Source organism: Dasypus novemcinctus, chromosome 3 (assembly GCF_030445035.2).
Source record: "Dasypus novemcinctus isolate mDasNov1 chromosome 3, mDasNov1.1.hap2, whole genome shotgun sequence".
Taxonomy (NCBI): Eukaryota; Metazoa; Chordata; class Mammalia; order Cingulata; family Dasypodidae; genus Dasypus; species Dasypus novemcinctus.
The window spans coordinates 55,648,512-55,671,983 of NC_080675.1; the positions used below are offsets into that span (position 1 = coordinate 55,648,512).

The following is a 23,472-nucleotide window of genomic DNA, read 5'->3' on the forward strand; positions in this document are numbered from 1 at the left end:
CTCAATCCTTGCCTCATATCATATATAAAACTTAACACCAATGAATCACAGACTTAAATGTAAAACAGATTATAGAACTTCAAAAGAAAATACAAAAAAACAAAAACAAAAAAGAAATTACAGAAGAAAAATTTTGTGGCCTTCACAAAGATTTCTTAAAGACAACACAAAAAGTATAAACTAAAAAACAATCAATTGGATTTTATTAAAATTAAAAGCTTTTGCTCCTGAAAAGATACTGTTTCAAAGATGAAAACGCAAGCCACAAACTTAAAATATTTGCAACAGCACAACTCTATGATGAAAATGAGAGCCACTGAGAATACACTTTGAATGGATTACACAAAGCATGGTACTGTATAACACAATGAAGTCCATGGCAGAAGATGGACTGTGGTTAACAGAACAAATATAAGAATGTTCTCTCATGAGTTAAAACAAATATTTTAAATTAATACTTGTTAACTGGGTGTTAACCAGGTGTGCTGGGGGGGAAATACACCACATTTAAGAAGATATTGGCTATTTGTAGTAGTGTGATATGGTTATGAACTCCAAAAATAGATACTAGATTATATTTGTAATCTGGTCTGTACCTAGGTGTGATTAAGTTATGCTTAGGACTTTGACTGGGCCATGTCATTAGGGCATTGAGTCCCCATGCCTTGGTGGGTGGGGACTCAAAGACAAAAGGCATGGCAAAGGGCAGAGTTTGGGGTTTTTTGATGTTAGAGTTTGATGCTGAGGCCTTAAGCTGGAGCCCCAGGAAGTAAGCTCACAGAGGAAAGAGAAGCACGTTCCAGGAAGAGAGGAACACTGAGCCCAGCAAGAAGCAAGCCCTGGAAGAGAGGAACCCTGAACCCACAGAGAAGCAAGACGCTGGAAAGGAAGAATCCAGGAAACCTGAACTCTCACAGACATCGGCAGTCATCTTGCTCCAACATGTGAAAATAGACTTTGGTGAGGGAAGTAACGTATGCTTTATGGCCTGATATCTGTAAGCTCCTACCCCAAATAAATATCCTTTATAAAAACCATCCAATTTCTGATATTTTTCATCAGTACCCCTTTGGCTGACTAATACAGCTATAGTTAGTAGTAATATTTTGATGATGCTTTCATTGTTTGTAACTGTTTCACAGCAAAGCAAGGTGTTGGTGGTAGGGAGATGTATGGGAGTCTTGTATGATGATATATGCTTGTTTTGTACGCTCACAACTTTTTTTTTAGAAGGTACCAGGGATTGAACCCAGGACCTCGTACATGGGAAGCAGGCACACAACGACTGAGCTACATCCACTCCCCTACAACTTTTCTAAGATTTATTTTTATTTATTTATGTCCGCTCCCACACCCTGTTGTTGAGCTTGCTGTCTGCTTGTCTTCTTTCTAGGAGGCACTGAGAACTGAACCAGGGCCTCCCATGTGAGAAGGAGGTATCCAATCATCTGAGCCACCTCCACTCCCTACAACTTTTACTATATACTTATTATATATGTTCATATATAGTTTTGTTTTTTAAAAGGTGAAAACCCATACATAAAATAACCAAAACTTGTATCTAGAATATCTAAAGAACATTTAAAACTCAATAAAGACAATTTTTAAAATGGGCAAAATATTTGAACAGAAAACTACAGAAGATAGCCAGATGACAAATCCATGAAAAGATGCTCATCATCAGTCATTAGGGAAATGCAAATGAAACCACAATGAGGTATGCCTACACACTCCTTAGAATAAGAGTGTCTACAACTGCAAGCTGGAGAATTGCATCCATCAGCCATGTGGGATCATGGCCCCCTCTCAATTTAGAGGTGGAATGGACATCTACCTTCCCAGGGTCCACAAGATGGAGGAATATAATATGGATTGGAATAGACTTGCTGGTATTCTACTATAGAATTCTTGTGACTCTAGCAGTGGGAAAATTGTATCATTGATGTGGCCACGGGAGTTGCTGAGGGGAAGGAGAGGGAGGAAGAGGTGTGATACGGGGCATTTTCGGGACTTGGAGTTGTCCTGAATATTGCAAGGATTGATCTAGGACGTTGTTTACCCTGCCATAACCCTCTGGATGGACTGGGGGAGTGTGAACTACAACGTAAACTACAGTCCATGTGGTGTGGCAGTGCTCCAGGGAGTATTCACAAAATGCCATGAATTTGTCTTACTGATGAAAGGGGATGTTGATGTGGGAAGTGGGGGTGGGGTGGGGTGGGCAGTGGGGTATATGGGAACCTCTTATGTTTTTTAAGGTAATATTTTGAGTGAGCTATTTATCTTTTTTTTAAAAAAAGACAATAAAAAGATATGCAGATAGATAGATAGATAAATAGATATAGAGGGCACAAATGCTGTCAAAATGTTTTGATTTGTGGATCTCTACATGTGTCAGTGTATGTTACTTTTCTCACTACAGGATTTGCTGCTTTTTGCACCTATTCTGTAAGTTTGGAATTATTTCAAAATAAAAATGTTTTAGAAAATTCTTTTAAAATGACAATAACAACTGTCAGTAAGGTTAAGCTATGCATTGCTGGTGGGAACGTAAAAGGATACAACTACTATGGAAAAGAGTTTAGCAGTTTCTTAAAAAAAGGAACATTCACCAATCATACAACCCAGCCATTCCACCCCTAGTTATTTACCCTAAAGAAATAAAAGCATATATTCACATAAAGATTTGTATACAAATAACCAAAACTGGATATATCTCAAATGTCCATCTGCAGGTGAATGGATCAACCAATTGTAATATATCCATACAAAGGAATATTACTCAGAAATAAAAAAGAATGAACTATTGATTTTTATTATTATGCTGAAACAAGCCAGACAAAAGGAGAATGTACTATATGGTTTTATTTATGTAAAGTTCTAGAATGTGCAGACTACTCTATAGTGACAAAAAATACATCAGCATTTGCCTGGGGACAGAGCAGTGGGAGAGAACATGGATTACAAAAGGACATGAGAAATCTTTTGTGGGAGACAGTTATGTTCGTTATTTGATGGTGGTGATGGCTTCATGGGTGCATACATAGGCAAATTTTATCTAACTGCATACATTACATACATGCAATTTCTTATATGTCAATTATACCTTAATAAAACTGTTTAGAAACAAACCAGGAGACCTCATTTCACTACCATATTAGTAAAAAATAATAATTTGTAAAAAATACCAAGTCAATACTTGAAGTTATGGAGCAATGGAAACCCCCATGTACTTTCTGAGGGAATGTAAATTAACACAACCATTATGGAAAACGGCTTGGCAGTACCTAATACAATTGAACTTGTGCATGCACTATGAACCAAAAGTTCCACTCCTAGGTATATACCCCTAAAGAAATTTATGTCCATATGACCAAGGACATATGTGCAAGAATGTTCACAGCAGCATTGTTCACAAAAGTTCAGAACTGGAAAGACCATGTTAATATTCATTTAGAATAGAATGGACAAGGAAATTGTTCTATATCCTTTCAATGTAACGTTATATAAAAAGAAGGAGAAGGATATATAAAAGGAGTTCTAGCTATATACAACTACATTTATGGCTCTCAGGAAAATAATGTTGCACCAAAAAAAAAGGACACATTTCAAAAGAGTACATTCATATTATTCCATTTTTATAAAGATCAAAAGCATATAGAAATAATGTTATTATTTAGCTATGCAAACATATGTAATAAAACTCTAAAAGAAAAGCAAAGGAATTATATAAACAATTTTAGAATAGTTTATATCCGATGGTTGCTGAAAGTAGATGGAAGTAGATGGGATTGAGGAAGATATACAGGGAAATTAAAAATAATGGTAATGTTTTTCTTAAACATGGTAGTAGGTACCCAAGTGTTTATTTCATTCTTGTTATTTCTAACTCACATAAATTTTATAAATATATTCTGAAACAAATAAATACTTAATAAAATATATTTTTTAAGTTATTAAGCAGTCAACTTTGGCATGAAAAAATCTCTATAAAGACTTTAAAGAATGTATTCTGACAGCAATACAACTTTCTAGATAACCTTCAAAAGTAAACCAGGGGAAGTGGATGTGGCTCAAGCAATTGGGCTCCCATCTGTCATATAGGAGGTCCAGGGTTCATTGGCAAGGCCTCCTAGTGAGGGCAAGCTAGCCCATGAGGAGTGCTGGCCTGCATGGAGTAGTGCCCTGCGCAGGAGTGCTAGCCCATAGAGAGAGCTGGCACAGCAAGATGAAGCAACAAAAAGAGACACAGAGGAGAGACAATAAGAGACGCAGCAGATCAGGGAGCTGAGGTGGCACAAGAGAATGATTGCCTCTTTCCCACTCTGGAAGGTCCCAGGATCTGTTCCCGGAGCCGCCTAATGAGAATACAAGCAGACACAGAACACACAGTGAACGGACACAGAGAGCAGACAACTGGGGCGATAGGGGTGAAGGAGGGAGAAACAAATAAATCTTTGAAAATAAATAAATTTTAAAAAGTAAACCAGGAGCAAAATGAAACATACATTTAAAATACTTAGTATGGTATTTCCATACTTAGTATGGAAAATAGCCTCAATAAGGAACATGTTTCCTGGCATAACCAGGAAATATCAGGAAACAATAAGTACACCAAAAAAGCCACCAATTAATATTTAACCTTTTTTCGGCTTATTTTGGGAGAATTCCATTTTCGACGAGGTAAAGAGAGCACATTTGGGAAGCGAACTTGGCCCAGGGGTTAGGGCGTCCGCCTACCACATGGGAGGTCCGCGGTTCAAACCCTGGGCCTCCTTGCCCAGTGTGGAGCTGGCCCATGTGCAGTGCTGATGCACGCAAGGCTTGCTGTGCCACGCAGGGGTGTCCCCCGCATAGGGGAGCCCCACACACAGGGACTGTGCCCTGTAAGGAGAGCCGCCCAGCGCAAAATAAAGTGCAGCCTGCCCAGGAATGGTGCTGCACACACGGAAAGCTGACACAACAAGATGATGCAACGAAAAGAAAAATGGATTCCTGTGCCGCTGGCAACAATGGAAACAGACAAAGAAGAACACGGAGCGAATGAACACAGAGCAGACAACTGGCAGGGGGTGCGGAATGGGAGAGAAATAAAATAAATAAATAAACCTTAAAAAAAAAAAAAGCACATGTTACAATCCCTCTTCCTCCCCCACTAGTAGAAATTATAGAATATAAAAATAATTAGAAAATATTTAGCAACACTTGAAAACAATAACTCTCATTTGGTAAGAAACTGTGATGAAACCACAAATGAAGAAATGTGGATTGAAAACCAAAATACAGTGATTTTCAAAGTGTGGTCCCTGGATGGACAGCATTCACATTGGGCTCTTATTAAAGAGGCAATTTCTTTAGTCTTACCCTACATCTACTCAGAAAATTTACAAATATTATCCATGTACTTGGCAACAAAACGGATTTTGATGAGAACTTATTGTTGCGTTTGGATTAGAATCTGGTAGAGCCACATTTTTATTTTACTTGTACAGCTAGCAAGGAGAAAAACTAGATGCAGGGTCTGAAGAGTCTCTACAATTTAAGTGGTGGTGGAACTTACCAATACAATTCATCAATGTAAGTAAGCAAAGTTCCATTTCCTACAGCAAGTTAGTCTACAGATTGAATCAGCAGTAGCATTTTCTAGATATGCATTCCATAGATAAACAGGCACTTCTTTGCACTTAGCATTGAATGAAATCCCAAGAACTTTGTACTCAGGAAGAACCTGTTCGAAACTCACAAACTCATAACTTCTTATTGTTCACAGCACATACAGGAGACAATACATACATAAGTGAAAGTGTAAATAAGACCTTTCTCCATCTGACTGTATTCTGTGTTCCTGAGAACATCAGAATATAAATATTCCCAATTTTTTTTCTCATTTTCTACCAAAGAGCATAATAACCAGTCTCAAGCTACTTCACACAGTAAAATCTTTTCCTCCCCAAGTTTTATATTCTTGCAGATAACCTCTTTTAAAAAAAAAAATTATCACTCACACATAAGCAAATATAAACAAGTGTATAGTTGAACTTACAAAACAAACATACATAACATCATACAGGGCTCTCATACCTCACCTCACCCTACAATACCTTGCATTGTTGTGAAACATTTTTAACTTAATGATGAAAGGGCATCCTCAAAATATTACTATTAAAAGGCATCTTACAATTGATGTATTTCCCCCAACCCACCCTATTATTTTAATTATATCATTTATACATGAACATAAACAATAAATGTATAATAAAAGTTGTGATCTTACAAAGCAAACATGCATAACATCATACAGCGGTTCCATATACCAACCCACCACCAGCACCTTGAATTGCTGTGAGACATTTGTTACAATTATGAAAGAAATATCATCAAAATTTTACTACTATCTATACTCCAATACCTTACATTTGGTATATTTTTCCCCAACACATCCTATTATTATTTTTTATATTTTTATTACAGAGGTTATAAAATTACAAAACATAATTCCTATGCAATACCCCTCTATCAACACATCACACCATGGTGGAACATTTGTTACAGTTAATGAGATAATATAATTGAACTATCACCACTAACCATGGTCCATAGCATACATCTGACACTTTCTCCATACATTCTCATTATCAACTCAGTACCTCTTTGACATAGATGTATATTACAGTATTGATGTTAACCACAGTCCACAGGTCACTCCAGTTGTATTTTTCCCATGTTTCTCCCCATTCCCACACCGGCAATAGTGTTGTACATCTGCTCTAGCTCACAAAAGACACTCTTCCATCTGTACCATCAATCACAATTCTTCCCCACCTCTAGGTTTACTGTGTTACTCAGTCCCTAGATTATTCTCTAGCTTTCTTTCAATTGACATTGATGTCTCTAGACTACCCTTTCCAGCCACATTCCCATTTATAAAACAGCTGTTACTCACTGTAATGTATTACCATCAACTCTATACATTTCCACACTTAGAGTAAAGTTAGTTAAAACTTCTACATACATTAAGCATCGGTGGTACATCTCAGCCCTCCTTCTATCCCAAGAATTCACCATGTACCACCACATTTTCCTACATTTTCTTCTACAACTTTATGGTTCCTGCTTTTATAAATAGGTTTTTGACCCATCTTATGTTAATTTTTGTATAAGATGTGAGTTAGGGGGTCCTATTTCTTTCTTTTGGCTATGGATATCTACTTCTCCCAGCACCATTTGTTGAATGGATTGTTCTGCCCAAGTTGGATGGGTTTGACAGGCTTGTCAAAAATCATTTGACCATAAATGTGAGGGTCTTTTTCTGAACCATCATTTCAATTCTATTGGTCTATTTGTTACTCTATCTTTATGCCAGTACCATGCTGTTTTTACCACTGTAGCTAGGTAATACGATTTAAACTCCAGAGGTTAGAGGCCTCCAACTTCACTTTTCCTTTTTAAGATGTTTCTGGCTACTCGGGAGCCCTCTCCCTTCCAAATAAATTTGATATTTGTGTTTTCCATTTATTTTTTTAAATGTTTTTAGAATTATCGGGATTACATCAATTCTGTGTATCAATTTGGGTAGAATGTACATTTTAATGATATTTAGTCTTCCAATCCATAAGCATGATATTCATTATTTAGGTCTTTTTTTCTTTCTTTTAAAAATGCATTGTCGTTTTCTGAATACAAGTGCTTTACATCCTTGATTTATTCCTAAATATTTGATTCTTTTAGTTGCTATAAATACATACTCTGGCTTCTCTCTCTCTCTCTATTTCTGTTACTGCACTCATAGAGTATATTTTCCCAGCCTTTCCATCTATTGGTATACTTGGGTCTAAGATGAGTCTCCTGCAGACAGCATATAGATGGCTCATATTTTCTTACCCATACTACCAGTCTATGTCTTTTGATTGAAGTTATTACTGTAAGGGCAGGTCTTATTTCACTATTTTGACCTTTCGATATTATCTTTGATTTTTATTTTTGCCACTCTTTTGGTACTTCTAGTTACTTTTACTGATACAAACTTCATTTCTAGGGACTCTCTTCCAAGCCTCTCTCTCCTGTCTTTTCCTTTCAGATGGTAGCACACCCTTTAGTATTTCCTGCAAGGCTGGCTTCTTTGTTATAAACACTCTCAGTTTCTGTTTATCTGTGAATATTCTAAACTTGCCCTTATTTTTTAAAGACAGTCTTGCCAGATACAAAATTCTTAGCTGGAAGTTTTTCTCTTGCAGTATCTTAAATATTTATCATACCACTGTCTTCTTGCCTCCATAGCTTCTGATAACAAATTGGCACTACATCTTATTGGGCATCCCTTATATGTTATGCATTGCTTTTCTCTTGCTGCTCTCAGAATTCTGTCTTTGGCATTTGACATTCTGGTTAGTATGAGTCTTGGAGTTGGTCTGTTCAGGTTTATTCATATGGGAGTACACTGTGCTTCTTGAACACAGATATCCATGTCCTTCAATAGGGTTGGGAAATTTTCTACCATTATTTCTTCAAATATTATTTCTGCCCCTCTTCCCTTCTCTTATCCTTTAGGGACACTCATGACATGTATGTTTGCACATCTCTTGCTGTTGTCTAGTTCCCTGAAAACCTGTCAATTTTTTCCCACTCATCTGTTCTTTTGTATGTTCACTTTCAGAGCCACTTCAAGCTCAACAATCCTTTCTTCCGCCCCCTCAAATCAGCTATGATTCCAGTGTACTTTTAATTTCATTTATAGCCACCTTTCATTCCTGTAAGATCTATTTTTCTATGCTATGCTTTTAAATGCTTCTTTGTACTCATCCAATGTCTTAATACCTTTAATCTCTTTAGCCATCTCACTGAATTTATTAAAATTTTTTGAACATCTGTGATCAGTTGTCTCAACTCCTTGATGTTATCTGGAGTCTTATCTTGTTCCTTTAACTGGGTCATAACTTTCCGTTTCTTGGTATGGATTGTAATTTTTTGTTGGTGTCCTGCCATCTGGCTTTACTCAATGTATTTTATTCTGGGTGCAGTTTCTCTCTTTAGTTTAGGGCTTTCTTTTCCTTTCTTCCTTGCTGGTTGTGTAGTAAGAGCTGAGGATGTAGTTGGTGCTGTAAGCTGTGGAGGCTCAAACTGCCCACATTGCCCCAGGGACTGTTAAAGCTTTTCCTATCTTTCTCCTTTCCCAGAAGTAGGGACAGACCCACAGCTGTGTGTAATAATGAAAGTTGTGTGAGCCTAGACTGTAGTTGCCCAGTGAAACTGATGAAGCTTAATGTCCCTTCCTCCCCTGCCTGAGGTGGAGGAGGAGCTGCAGGTATGGGCAGCAATCTATGCCATGTAGGTTCAAAATGACTGCATTTGCCCCAGTAGGCTTCTGGCTATTCAGTCTGTGCCAGCCAAATGTAGCTGTAGTTACCTGGAGAGGTGGTGCAGGTCCCACCAGTTCCTCCATGCCAAAGGTGGGGCTAACGCCTACGCTAGGGCTGCAGGCCAATCTGGGTGGAAAGAAGCTACCAGCACTGTAATTTTCAATCAGCCCAGCTTACCCTCATGCCGGTGGCAGAGTCAATATGGCAGCTTCTACCCTTTGACTTGGACTTGTTCAAACTTTTAACTGTTCTTAAGAGTTATACTTTAGTCAGCTGAATTTACTGATCAGTGGCCAACTGTCTGTTCCTCCCATTTTGGGGAAATGGAGCTTCCAACTTCAGCCACAGAATAACTCCTGAGGAAACGTGCACCGCCAGAGTAAGATGATCACCAGCCTCTATGACATAGCCTGTAGTCTCCCATAGAGCCTGGTGCAGGTGCCCTCACCTTCCTCCCTGCCAGAGGTGGGGCTGAGAACTAGGCTGGAGCTGCAATCGGATCTGGATGGAAAGAAAAGAAGCTGGTCCCTACCTTCACTATGATTGCCAGTCTACCCCGCTTCCCCTCATGCTGGGGATGGAGTTAAAATGGCAGCTATTGGCCTCTTTATGACTTGGATAGGTTCAAACTTTAGCTCTTCTTAGGATTATACTTATTTCGCCCACCAAATTTACTTATTAGTAGGTCAAGTTGGTGCCCAACTGTCTCTTCCTCCTGTTTTCGAGAAGTGGAATTTCCAATTCTAGCCACGTAATAGCTCCTGAGGTGGCTTGTGCTGTCAGTGAAGGATGGGCATTGGCCTCTACGGTGTGAAGTGCTCTACTCATGAATCTTCTCTGCAGATGGGAAGCCTCTTCCTTCCATTTTTTTAAAGGTTGTTGCAGGATGCTCTTCTGGAGCCCCCAAACAGGTGCTTTAGATAGCTCTGGGTGATCACCAACCGATGGTTGTCCAGATAACCTATTTTTATTCTAAACCAAGGCTAAATATGTTTGGGGAGGTAAGGGTGAGTTATCATTTTCTTTCTTCTAAATACTCCACAAGTTACAGTAAATTGATGTCTGCAGGCTATTTCACTGACCAAAATGAGGTATATATCATACCTATACAGTTAAAATTAATGCATAAAAGCTTCATATATAAATTTTAAAGCTAATGTTGAACAAATAAAGCAAATGGCAGAATGGCTTATATAATGTTTGAAAACATGCTAAGCAGCACTACATATTGCTTATGAATGCATAGATACATATAGTTTAACAACACAGCACAGTGGTAGCTGCCTTTGGAGAAAAAGAAAATGGGTTCAAGATAAACAAGATCAGGCTAAACAAGATGCTTCAACTGTACCTAATGTTTTCTTTTATTAAAAGAAAATCTCTAACAATTGTTTATATTTTACAGTTGAGTTGGATAAAAAGGTTTTTTCCCACTATTTTTTGTGCTTTTCTATGTTTTAAATACTCTTCTTTTAAAAATACGAAGTGGAAGATGACAATTTTTTCCCACAAATCAAAATCTGTGGGTTGAAATAAAAAGTTCAGAGGGAAATGTAGTCTAAAATGAAATTAGAAAACAAGAACTGAAAGTAAATTAAAATGTAAAGATAAAAAGTTGGCAAAAAGCAAAAAAAATAGCTTCAAAAAAACTAAAAAAATGAAAATGATAAATACATAAAGGGACTAAATATAAAAGAAAATACAACAAAAAAATGCTGACAGTTAATCAGTTGTCCAATTGATAAAAAAAAAAAAAGTTAGAAAAAATGCTAGACAGTGGCTCTCAAATTTTTTACCTCAGGATTCCTTTACCCTTTTTTGTTATTTCTATTAATATTCAAGGACTTAGAAATTAAAACCAAGAAATTTAAAAATATTAATTTTAAAGTAAGATAAACATGTTTTCATGAAATATAACTTTTCCAAAACAAACCAAAAAAATCTAGTGAGAGAAGTGTCACTTTTCTTTTTACATATCTGCAATTCTTTTTAATATCTGGCTTAACAGAAACAACTATTTGTTTTCAATCTGTAATATGTCACTGGAAAAAGTATTAACAGCCATATCAGATAATTGTGGCTTTTCTTTTATACTACACCAAAACTCAACAAGTGGTCATTTCTTTAAGATTAATTGCATGTGGAGTTTGAAACCACATCAACGAACTTTTTGTACGCTGTTACATTAAAATTTTGATTTAGCCTGCACTTTAAATGGATCTGTCACAAATGTATGATTTTGTATGCATTGGTCAATTGGAAAATAATAGTTCATGGAGTTATGCAGAGTTTTCAGATGTTGACACATTTCATTATACATGTCCAAGAATCATTCATTAATACACTAGCTAGCTCTTCAGAAAAGACATTCTCAAGTGTTTTTGCTTTGAGTGGGTAGTGGTGAAAATACAGTTTAACTACTAATATAGTTTGGTGTTATTGTTTTGATTCTTGCTAATATACTTGCATTTACCCACTGTGGAGGTACAGTGAGAATCTGGCCTTGGCTTCTCCTCCCTAACGGAAACTCAGTCCACAGTACACAGCCACCTGCATCCCCCAGGACACAGGTTAAATGTAACCAACCTCCTCATAAGAGTACTAAGTACAGATGGTATCATAGACTGTAATTTTCTCCAGGCTGTACAGTTCCTTCCTACAATAACATCACCAAAGCCTTTTTATGTAGCTCCGTTATGAAATGTCTTCGTTCTGAGACCCTATATATTGCCCCTCCTTTTCTCACCTCTTTGCAGAGTGCAACTTTCATTCTTTGGCCTGTTGCTGCCAAAAACGCCCTCTTGTCCATAAGTCCCAATAAAGCAAGCTTATGCTTGACATCTTGGCACCTTTGTTCTTGCCACTGCCCCGACCTGTGCCCTCCAGAAACTTGGTTGCATCAGTTGGCAAGCCGCCAGCCAGGAGACCAAAGGACTCCCAGCAGTAGCAAGCATGAGCTCAGGGAAAGGGGAATCCACAGGGGAATTCCCGAGTTGGTCTATTAACATTCACATGAGGAGAGGTGACTGCCCTCCATGACAAGAGGGGTCTGCCAAGAGAGTACATGGATGCCCAAAAAACTCTGGCCAGTATACTGGTAGTACTACAGCAGAGGGCTAAGCACCTGCATTTAAATACAAAAAAAAAAAAAAGGAAACTGCCAGACAGCTGGGACTAAAGCATGGCCCGCTAGGAGCCTTGCAAGTGGTTACTGAGGCAGCAAGTGACAAATGCCTCTGTGCACCACTTAGAAGAAAGGTTAAAGTTAGAAAAGGACATGTGCCTGGCACAGGCAGAGACAGAACATTCTTTAACCAATTGCTCTTACTGAGTTGATAATCAGGTAAATACCCTGGCTTGTAAATATGCTCAGGCTAGGGGCTGCAGGCTACCTTGATTCCATGTCCAGAGGATACTGACTACCCTTGGGTGGGATCCTAAGGCATAGGACCCTAGGGACTCCTCCTCAGATAAGGAAAAGGCAGAAAAATGGAAAAAGGGCTGTGACAAAATAGGGCAATGTAGACCAGGAATTAAGAATCATACTTTGTTCTGTAATTCCCCAATTTAAACGTTTTAACAGCCTTAAAATAAGGGTAATTAATCCAATCACCAAATTTCAGTAAGTAAAGAAATAGTCCTTGAAAGCTATGGAAAGATCTTTCCTAAATTATGATTAAAACAAATTAAACATTTATAATATATATTCCAGAACCTGGTAGTCAGTATGCTTATAAAGTCATTCACAATGTTAGAATTTTATCTTTAAAAAAAAAAAGGAAGTTTTAGTCTCCTGTAAAGAGGGGAATTAAAGAATATTTCTTCTTTAAATTAGAATTGTTCCAATTTTATTTGGCTTAGGTATAATCTCTCTAGGTTTATAGGATACTAATAAAATAGGTTAGCATTATATGTATTAAATCTTTAAAAAAAATTTTAAGTTCATGTTTAATACAGATCTGTCCGAAAGTGAATTGACTAGTTTTCACAGAAAAGAATGAGAAATGTAAGATAAGACTTACTTTCATTGGCTGTTAATTATAATTTAATAAGCTTATTTAATGGTTAAAGCAACTTATAGAAAGTTTGTAAAAGCATTTTCTAAACTGAAATATTTAAATGACTAATTTCAGGAAGTCATTAGTAAAATAAAAACCGGATTGGTATTAATAACAAAAAGTAACTTTATAACAGGAAAAACTGTCAGAAGTCACATCAATCTGCATATGAAGGTGGTGGTAGGGGAAGATCATCTTAATTCCACTGAGAATCATAAAATATTGGAAAATGTTTTTCTGTATTGCTCAAGTCACGAATTATTGAGAATTATAAAATATTGGAAAAGGTTGTTTTTCTGTATTGCTAAAGTCACAAATTAACATAATTATGGTAAAGGTATAAAAGTAAAGTACTAAAATTAGTTAAGTTCATTTGATATGTTATAAATTGCATTGGATGTTTTTAGAAAGTGTATAAAAATTAAGAGAGGTAGACTTCAGCATTGTCAAATTCTCTTGTGCATTCAAACCAGGTCTCCAGGACCCGGCAGGCTGCCTCTCCATTTCAGTTATTGGCTAAGTCAGTCACTATGATACCAAAAGCAATAAAAAATATCTACCACATCCTGAAGTGGGTAGAAAGTACAATGCTGTTTTGGATCCCTGCAGCAGCTGGCAACGCCTTTCAGAACAAAGTATTAGTCATGCAGGGATTTCATCAAGTTTCATCCATAGTGCCTTCCCCCAACTTCAATAAAATAGCCTGTCAGGCAGGGATTTACTGCCCCTGACCAGCAGGAAGCAGCTACAGAAGAATGATCATCACTCTTCAGCTCCCCCTTAAGAATAAGGGTGTTAAGTCTCTGAAAGTGAAGTTAAGGTAGATTAGTACAGGAAACAGGGAAGGTGGATGGTCAGAAAAAAATCCTGCCAAAGACAAGGCGCAGTTTGAAAGTTCTGGATTAAAAAAAAAACTCCAAACAAAAAGGCCTCCCCATTGGCTCCCTGAAAGCTGACAATAAAGATAGAAAATCAATCAAGACAGGAAATAGCTGAGGACCTGTGTATATGTAAACTCTCCTTATACCTAGTTTTTAATGTCACCATAAAAAACTCAAATTGTAAAAGGAGAAAATGTATGGTATTAAAAGCCTCCTCATAGGACTTCTCCAGTTGGTACTTTGTTATCTACTAATGAAAATCTTGCTTATATATTGTGAGAATAGCACAATCTGCCTTAAACTGTAACTCCTACAAACTGGACAGCATGGAACACCTTGAGGGTATGGCAGAATACAACCCATCAACAAGTTTGGAACAAGACCTTCTCATTAAATAATGCTCAGAGTTGTGTATATATTCCTGATCACTCTGTCTCACAAGTTTAAATTCTATGCAAGAGCATAAGTCATATTGATAAATTCATTATTAATTCCCTAGTTGATTCAACTCCCTCTCTTAACTGCGGTAACATGTCTTTGTAAGTCTACTAGCTTTGGATGGAGGAATCTTATTCTGATGTATGTTGTACTGTTGTGAAATGTGGATGCAGTGAATATCCTATGGGCAACACAGACTGCTGCAGAGAGGTGTATTGTAGGGTTCCAGTGGGTCTCTGCCCTTGGCTCCCCCTCTTTAAGTGCAACTCAGCTGCCTGCATGCCCCAGGACACAAGTTAAAATGTAACAAACTGCCTCTCTCTAAATCGAACTCAGTATACAAATGCACACCTTCTCCCCCAGAATGGGACATGACTCCCGGGGATAAGCCTCCCTGGCACTGAAGAATTACTACCAAGCACCAACTAGCAGTGCAACTGAAAAAGACCTTGACCAAAAGGGGGAAAGGGTAAAGACAAATGAGTTTATATGGTTAAGAGACTTCAAAGTGAGTCAGGAGTTCATTTCAAAGGTTATGCTTATGCACATCTCAGCAGGATCTCATTGACTGCTAAAGTAAATATTGCCTCAAACAGCTGGGGCTCCTGAGGGTTCTGGATACATCTAGACACTATAGGCAGGGCAGATAGCTCAGGAGTTTGGTGCTCTGCCATTGGGCCCTCCTTGGGAATTTATGCTCCCCAGTGTGATGGAGTTGGACTCATTTGTGGTTTCCCTACATGGCTCTTCTGCTCCTTCTATGTGAACCTATATTTAGTATAGTATAGTATAGTATAGTATAGTATAGTATAGTATAGTATAGTATAGCATAGCATAGTATAGTATAGTATAGTGTATAGTGTATAGTGTATAGTGTATAGTATAGTATTAGTATAGTATAGGCTGTCTAGATTTCCAACCTCTTTGCAGAGCACTACTTTCACTCTTTGGCCTGCCACCACCACCAAAGATCCTGTCCCGACCTTAAGTCCCAATAAATAAAGCTTATGTCTGACACCTTGTTGAGTGTGTCCTTTGGTCTTGCTGTCACACCAATCCATGCCCTTCATGGGATGGGTTGTAATACCAACATTGCTTTGGCCCCATCGTGCAGATGTCAATATGGTGAAAAATGCAATCTTAGTATTATGCAAATATTTATGACCTTGTAGACACATGGGAAGGACCTCAGGTACCTCTAAGGGTCTGCAGACCACACTTTTCAGAACCAATGATGTAGACAATTGCTTGGAAATCATGATCGAGAGAAAATTAGACCCCAAACTCATATCATATACAAATATTAAATGGATCAAGGATCTAAACATAAGAGCTAAAACAAAGACTCTTAGAAGAAAATATAGGGAAAACCTTTTATAACCTTGCATTTAGCAGTGATTTCATAGATAAGACACCAAAAGCATGGGCAACAACCAAAAAAAAAATGGATAAAAATGGACTTCATCAAAATTAAAAGCCTTTGTACTTCAAGGACATTATCAAGAAAGTGAAAAGATAACATACAGGAGAAAATAATTGCTAACTATTTATCTGATAAAAGTTTAATATCCAGAATACATAAAAAACTGCTATAACAAAGAGATAGATGACCCAATTTAAAAAATGGCAAAGACTTGAACAGACATTTCTCCAAAGAAGATATACAAATGGCCAATACGCACATGAAAAAATACTCAATACCACTGTCCATCAGGGAAATGCAAATCAAAATTACAATGAGATACCACTTCACAACCACTAGAATGACCACTATTTTTAAAAATTTAATAAAACAGAAAATAAATGTTGGCAAGAATGCAGAGAAAATGGAACCTTTACACAAGGTTGGTGGGTTTGTAAAATGGTGAAATCACTATGGAAATGAGTTTGGCAGTTCCCCATAAAATCGAGCATAGAATTACTATATGACCTATCATTCCCACTTGTAGGTCTATACCCAAAGAAATGAAATCTGAGACTCAAATGGATATTTGTATACCAATGTGTAAAGCAGTATTAGTCACAATAGTCAAAAGCAACCCAAATGTTCATCAATAGATGATCAAAATGTGGTATATACATACAATGGAATATTATTCAACTGTAAAAAGGAATGAAGTTCTGATACATCAAAGAGCACAGACAAACCTTGAAGAAATCATGTTGAGTGAAATAAGCCAGACACAAAAGGACAAATACTGTATGATCTCACTTATATGAAATGTATAGAATAAGCAAATCCAGGCTTAAGGACTCTTTTTTTTTTTTTTTTAAACTACACGAAGTCGTAGGTTTACATAAAAAACATGCAGAAAACACAGAGTGTATGTAAACCAACTATATTATGAGCATGTCATTTATAAATCATCTGTGTTCCAATAAAACTTTAACAACAACAAGAAAAAAAGCCAGGGAGATGTAAGACATAAGGAAAAGCAGATATCTGGAAGCAAAGAGTATACTATAAAGTACTAGTCCTTTAATTCAAAGCTACAAAAATTATCTAATTCTTTTTTTTTTTTTTAAAGGAGTGGTGGAGGGAGAATTGGCAGTCTTTTTTCTTTTTTCTTTTCTTTCCTTCTGGTGTGGAATAGACAATGGGAAGGAAGATCTACAAAAGAAAAAAACAAAACAAAACAGAGAGAACAGATAGTACAAGGGCCCTAAGGCAGAAGGTGGACTGGTATGTTTAAGAAAAGCAAGAACACCACAGTATGACCTAACAGGTAATTTTGATGCTCAATGAGACAAGATATTTGTCAATGGTTATTTGACATCTTAAGAGTCCTGTGTTTTCAATCATTTTTAAAACTTTCTTTAACAATAAAAAGAACATATTAACTATATAAACAGTGCCAGACCAAAAACAGAAAAAAAAAATACCAAAAAAACCACAACAGTAATTATAAAAATAAAGTAGAGATCCTCTACCTGAAGTGGGGGTGGGTAAATCTGAAATCTTTTAAATGCCTGCCTGCCCATTCTGCAACCCAAAGTCACCTTGGGCACAGCTTAAACTACACAGAACCACAGAGAAGACCCAAAGCTCCGATTAGAGAAGTTGTATAAACAATACTTATCTTGCCTTGCTTAATGGTCACAATTCATAATTATTTGAAATTATGTTGACCTATAGTGTTAAAGAAATCTATAAAAGCTCAAATGAAAATTATACAAGTCTGAATAATAAGCATCCTTTATTTGCTGATGCCATTACAAAAACTGATTACATTAGCAACAACAAAAAAGTGTTTTCTTGAGTTGAAATTAGAGGCAGTTAACTCCTCCAAATTTTAGGTAAAACAGTGTACAACTTCAGTATTAAAATGTTAAATTTTACATTGTCTTTACCATTTTTGATCTTCTGAACAATTTTATTGAGCAAAATAAGATAAAAGATTACATGTTTATTTTACCTTCAGGAATGTAAAGGTCTAATTATTCAAACAAGTTTTTAATATAAAACTAAACTCTGAAGGTGTCTACAGAGTTGGCTTTTTTTTTAAGGTTTTTCTCTCTTTAAATCAGTAGTCTAACAAGGATTAGAAAAGACAAAACTGTTCAGTGTTTCTGACAAAGTAGAAAGGGTGAACACATAAATAAGGCTTTAATTTGGCAAAATATAATACAATGCCTTCTGTTATCCTCCAACAGTTTCCCAATTACTTCACTCTGTAAAAGATCAGAAAGAAATTCATTTTAAAACAAAGTAATAAAAGCCAGTAAGAACACATTTGTCAAACACCAAAAGTACACAGTCATTTGGTCTAGCCAGGCCCTTTTGACTAAGCTCAAAGAAATTAATACTAAAGATAACTAAAAGAAAAAAAAACCTCAGGATTCAGAAGAGGCTTTTATAAGGATTTTAAAAAATTTGAGCCCAAACCTCCAACCAAAATAAGAATAAGATAAGGCATTTTTAAATCATGTTAGAAAACATTTAAAAGAACAGCACTGAGAATCTATTTTTATTAATCCTATTCAAAAGAACATGAAGGTAAGGTGAGTGAGTAGCACTGAATGAAAGATTGAAATTTATAATTTTCTACCCATGGATAAACAATCTAAGCTTCAGATACGGATTTTCAGGGGTCATATGAAGCTAAATTAGAAAAAAATGACTAAAGGAATTGAACTTCAAAATCAAGCAGAGAGAATCTAACCGTATTTAACCAAATGAGAAAGTGTGAATTGTGATCGGATCCTGGCTGAGAAAAAATAGTTAAAAGATATTTTTGGTACAATCGGGGACATCTGAATATTGAATATTGGAAACAATATTGGATAGTACAGAACTACTATTTATTTTGGATCTGATAACTGTACTGTGTATTTATAAGAATATGTTCATGTTCTTAGGAGAGGCAAGTACAAGTTATTTGAGGGTATACTATCATGATACTTGAAACTCACTTTCAAATGGTTTGACATCAACTTCTGTACATGCAAAATTTTTCAAAATAAAATGTTGAGAGGAAAAGAAGTAATTAAAAAATAAAAAGCTCAGTTACCAACAGTTGTCATATTCTCTAATTAAAACAAGATTAACAATTTGTTGATCAGAAAGTCTGGAGTCCACCAGTAAATTAATGGTGAACTACTAAATAAACATACAGAAAATGAAAACCTGATCCATATGACAGTCACATGTAAGGTATAGAAAAGCTAGTTTTTATCTGGGCCATTAGCATACTTCAATAGCACTAGATGTTCACTGGTCAAAAGGACTTTTTTCTTTCAGAAACAAAGGACAACTGGCATCATACAAGAATTAGTAAAGGGGAAAAGGAAGAACTGTACATACATGTAACAAACATACACAAAACTTCAACTCAGTTTTTTCCCTGGATATCATAAGCCTCTCCAATTCATTACTGGAAGACCAAACACTAAATTTAAAAAGTCAGAATTTACTGAAGAAACTATAAGAGATTGGCAACAAGAAATTCGAATGAAGAGAAAAGAATGCAGGACAAGAGGATCAGAGCACAGAGTACCGGGATTACAGAAAATGAAGATTTTGGACCCAGAACACCTTGGTTTGGGCCCCAGCTTGCCCAATTACTACCTATGTGACCTTGGGCAAGTTATATATTCTCTTTGGGTCTATTCCTTCCTGTAATATTTAATACACATTAATAGAAGGGGGAAATATACATGATCATCTCAATTGATGCAATAAAGGCATCTGACAAAAATCTAGACCCTTTCTTAATAAAACCATTTAGAAAACTAGGAATAAAAGGAAACTTTCTTAATAACATAAGGGTACATATGGAAAATCCACATCTCATCATACTAAAGGGTGACAAGACTGAAAGTTTTCTAAGACCAGGAACAAGACAAGGATGACCACTGTCACCACTATTACTCACCACTGTACTGATGTTCTAGCAAGAGGAATCAAACCTAAATTAAAAGTCATCCAAATTGGAAAGGAAGAAGTAAAACTTTCCCTATTTGCAGATAGCACGATCCTTATATAGAAAATCCTGAAAAATCCACAAGTTAATATAGCTAATGAATGAATTTAGGAAAGAGGAAGGGTACAAGATCAACAAGCAAAAACCATGTTTCTATACACTAATAATAACCATTCTGAAGAAGAAATCAAGGGGGAAAGTTCTGTCTCCAACAGCAACTAAAAGAATTAAATATCTAGGAATATATTTAACCAAAGAGAAAAATAACTTGCATGCAGAAAACTATAAAAATTGTTAAAAGAAGAAGACCTAAATAAATGAAGGAGATCCTGTGTATATGAACTGAAATAGTAAATATTGTTAAAATGTCATGTCTACCCAATGCAATTTAGAAATTCAATGCAAGCCCCACAAAAATTCCAACAACCTTCTCTGCAGAAATGGAAAAGCCAATCATCAAATTTACATGGAAAGGTAAGGGGCCCCAAATAGCCAAAAACATCTTGAAAAAGAACAAAGTTGGGGGACTCACACTTCCTGATTTTAAAACTTATTGCAAAGCTATAGTAATCAAAACAGCATGGTATAGGCACAAGGATATACAGATACATGGGATCAAACTGAAGTTCAGAAATAGATCTTCACATAGATGGCCAATTGATTTTTAACAAGGATGCTAATACCACTCAATGGGAAAAGAAGAGTCTCTTCTACAAATGGTGCTGGGAAAACCGGATATTGATATGCAAAGGTAGACCCCTATAAAAATGAACTCAAAATGGATCAAAGACCAAAATATGAGAACCAAATCTGGAAAGTGGATGTGGCTCAAGTGATAAGGTCTCCACCTACCAAATGGAAGGACCCAGGTTCGATCCCTGGGACCTCCTGGTGAAAAAGAAGAGAAAGTGTGCCTGCGTGGTGAGCCAGTGCCCACACAGTGAACCGAGTGCCTGTGCAGCAAGTTAAGTGCCTGCGTGGTGAGCCAGTGCCTGCACAAGTGAGTCACACAAGATGATGATGCAACAAAAGAGAGAAGAAGGGGAGAGTCAAGGTGAAACACAGCAGAGACCAGGAACTGAGGTGGCACAATTGACAGGGAACCTCTCTCTACATCAGAGGTCCCCAGGATTGAATCCTAATGAATCCTAGAGGAGAAAGACAAGCAGAGAAGACAAAAAGAGAAACAGATACAGAAGATCGCACAGTGAAAGGACACAGACAGCAAAAACAGTAGAGAAGGGGGAAGGGGTGATGGAGGGGGAGGGATAAAAAAGAACCAAAACTATGAAACTCCTAGAAGAAAACAGAGGGAAGCACCTTCTTGACTTGTGCTAGGCTATAGTTTCTTAAGAGTTTACCCCTAAATCATGAGCAACAAAAGAAAAAATAAAAAAATGAACTTCATCGAATTTAAAAACTGTGCAAAGAACTTCATTATAAAAGTAAAAAGGCAACATATAGACTGGGAGAAGATATTTGGTACATGTGAACTCTGTATTACAATTCGATTTTTCTTTATAGTTAGCACTTTAACATTCTTGCTTCTGTACATGTATCAATTTTTCTCTGAATAATTTTAATACTGCAAACATTAAAACAATTCAACCTTTGAGATTTCAGCATGTCTCTTAAAATATTTCCCTACACAATCAACAGCACTATTACCATATATATAGGAAAATAAAAACTGTCTAATATAACTAAATGAAGGTTCATGCACTGCATTTGGCTGTCTTCTCTTTAATCTAGCTATATCTCCTCTCTAAGAAAGCACACTACTTTTTCTGGTAGAGATTTACAGACTATGGATTTGTCTGATTGTTTCCTTGTGTTAGTTTACTTGTTCTTTACTTTTATACCTAGAAACTGGATTTGAATCTAACATTTTGATTAGATTTAGGAGATATATTTTTGGAAAAAAACATACTTTAGAGTGATGCTGTAAATTTTATATTGCAAAGCTATTAGGTACATTATATCTGATTGTTTCAATATCATATTTGGTAAACTGGATCACTGAAGGTAATTATCGTGAATGCACTTATCTCCCCTTTTGTGTTTACCTAATTGGTGGAGTGATCCTTGGCACTATGGAAATGTCTTGATCCATAACAAAATATTCCCTTATGTTTCTACAACTCATCAATGACTTTGAAAAATAATTCACTTCAATGACAGCTGCAAAAGGCTGACTGCCTAATTCATTTACTCTTTCTCAATTTATTAGCTGGAAATCTTTTGGTTGAAAAAGAAAGAAATCATTTCCCTACCCATTTGAATTAATTAAATTTCCTCATAGAACAGCAATTTAAATGCTAAATTACTACCTTTTATTTAATAATTTCAGAATAAGTAGCAGTATGAAAGATGTCTTCAGTGTCGAGTCCCCTACCTGCCTTTATTTCATTTTTAAAATTTATTTCTTATAGGTATTCATCTTTTAAATTTTATGAACAGTTTTTACAATCATTTTCAAAAGTTAATGTCACTTTATTTATAGTATGTAACATATGTGTGCACATAATGCACTTAACACGCAAGCTGACCTGTGACTTTGTCTGTACATCTATTCGGCCTGGATGGTCAGTTGGTTTTTTGTTTTGTTCTCATTTTAAAAACTATTGAAGTGGTGTATCATTCATACATGAGCATACAAAAACAATAGGTGTATAGTAAAAGCAGTGAACTTATAAAACAAGAACACATATCATACAGGGCTCCCAAATATTATACCTCCACAAATACTTTGCATTGCTGTGAAATATTTGTAACAAATTATGAAAGAGCATCTTCCAAGTATTACTACTAACTATAGTCCATATCTTACATTTGGTATATTTTCCCCCAACCCACCCTATTATATTTTTTGTTCATTTAAACCATATAATTTATCTAAAGTGTACAATCAATTGCATTTGGTATAATCACTGAGTTGCACATTCATCATATCAATATTACAGCATTTTCATTACTCAAAAAAAAAAAAAAAGCAAAACCATTAACATATCCACATTATCATACCTATATGTTAGCACTACTAATTATAAATCCTATGCTGTGCTTTCAACATTTATATTTATTTCTGGATGATCAGTTTTAACAAATAATTTGTCTAGGCTTAAAGGTTGTTTTTTGTTTTGCTTTTTTTTTTTTACTATAGAAATTGTACGTTTACATAATAAACATGCAGAAAATGCAGAGTGTGTGTAAAAAACACTATATTAAGAGCATGTCATTTATAAATCATCTGCGTTCCAATAAATGTTTAACAACAACAAAAAAAAGCCAGGCAAATAAATGTATGGCATAAGGA

At 36.1% G+C, this 23,472-nt stretch overlaps 1 protein-coding gene across 19 annotated transcripts in view; it reads right to left on the bottom strand.

The window, feature by feature from the left end:
- Positions 1-17,911: 17,911 nt before the first annotated feature.
- The window catches only part of KTN1 (kinectin 1), a 144,251-nt gene continuing 138,690 nt past the window's right edge, over positions 17,912-23,472 (bottom strand). For all 19 annotated transcript variants that reach the window (XM_058293389.2, XM_058293394.1, XM_058293387.1 and 16 more), the window contains one exon: positions 17,912-18,405. The gene's annotated coding sequence lies outside the window, so the exon portion shown is untranslated. The remainder of the gene's footprint in view (positions 18,406-23,472) is intronic.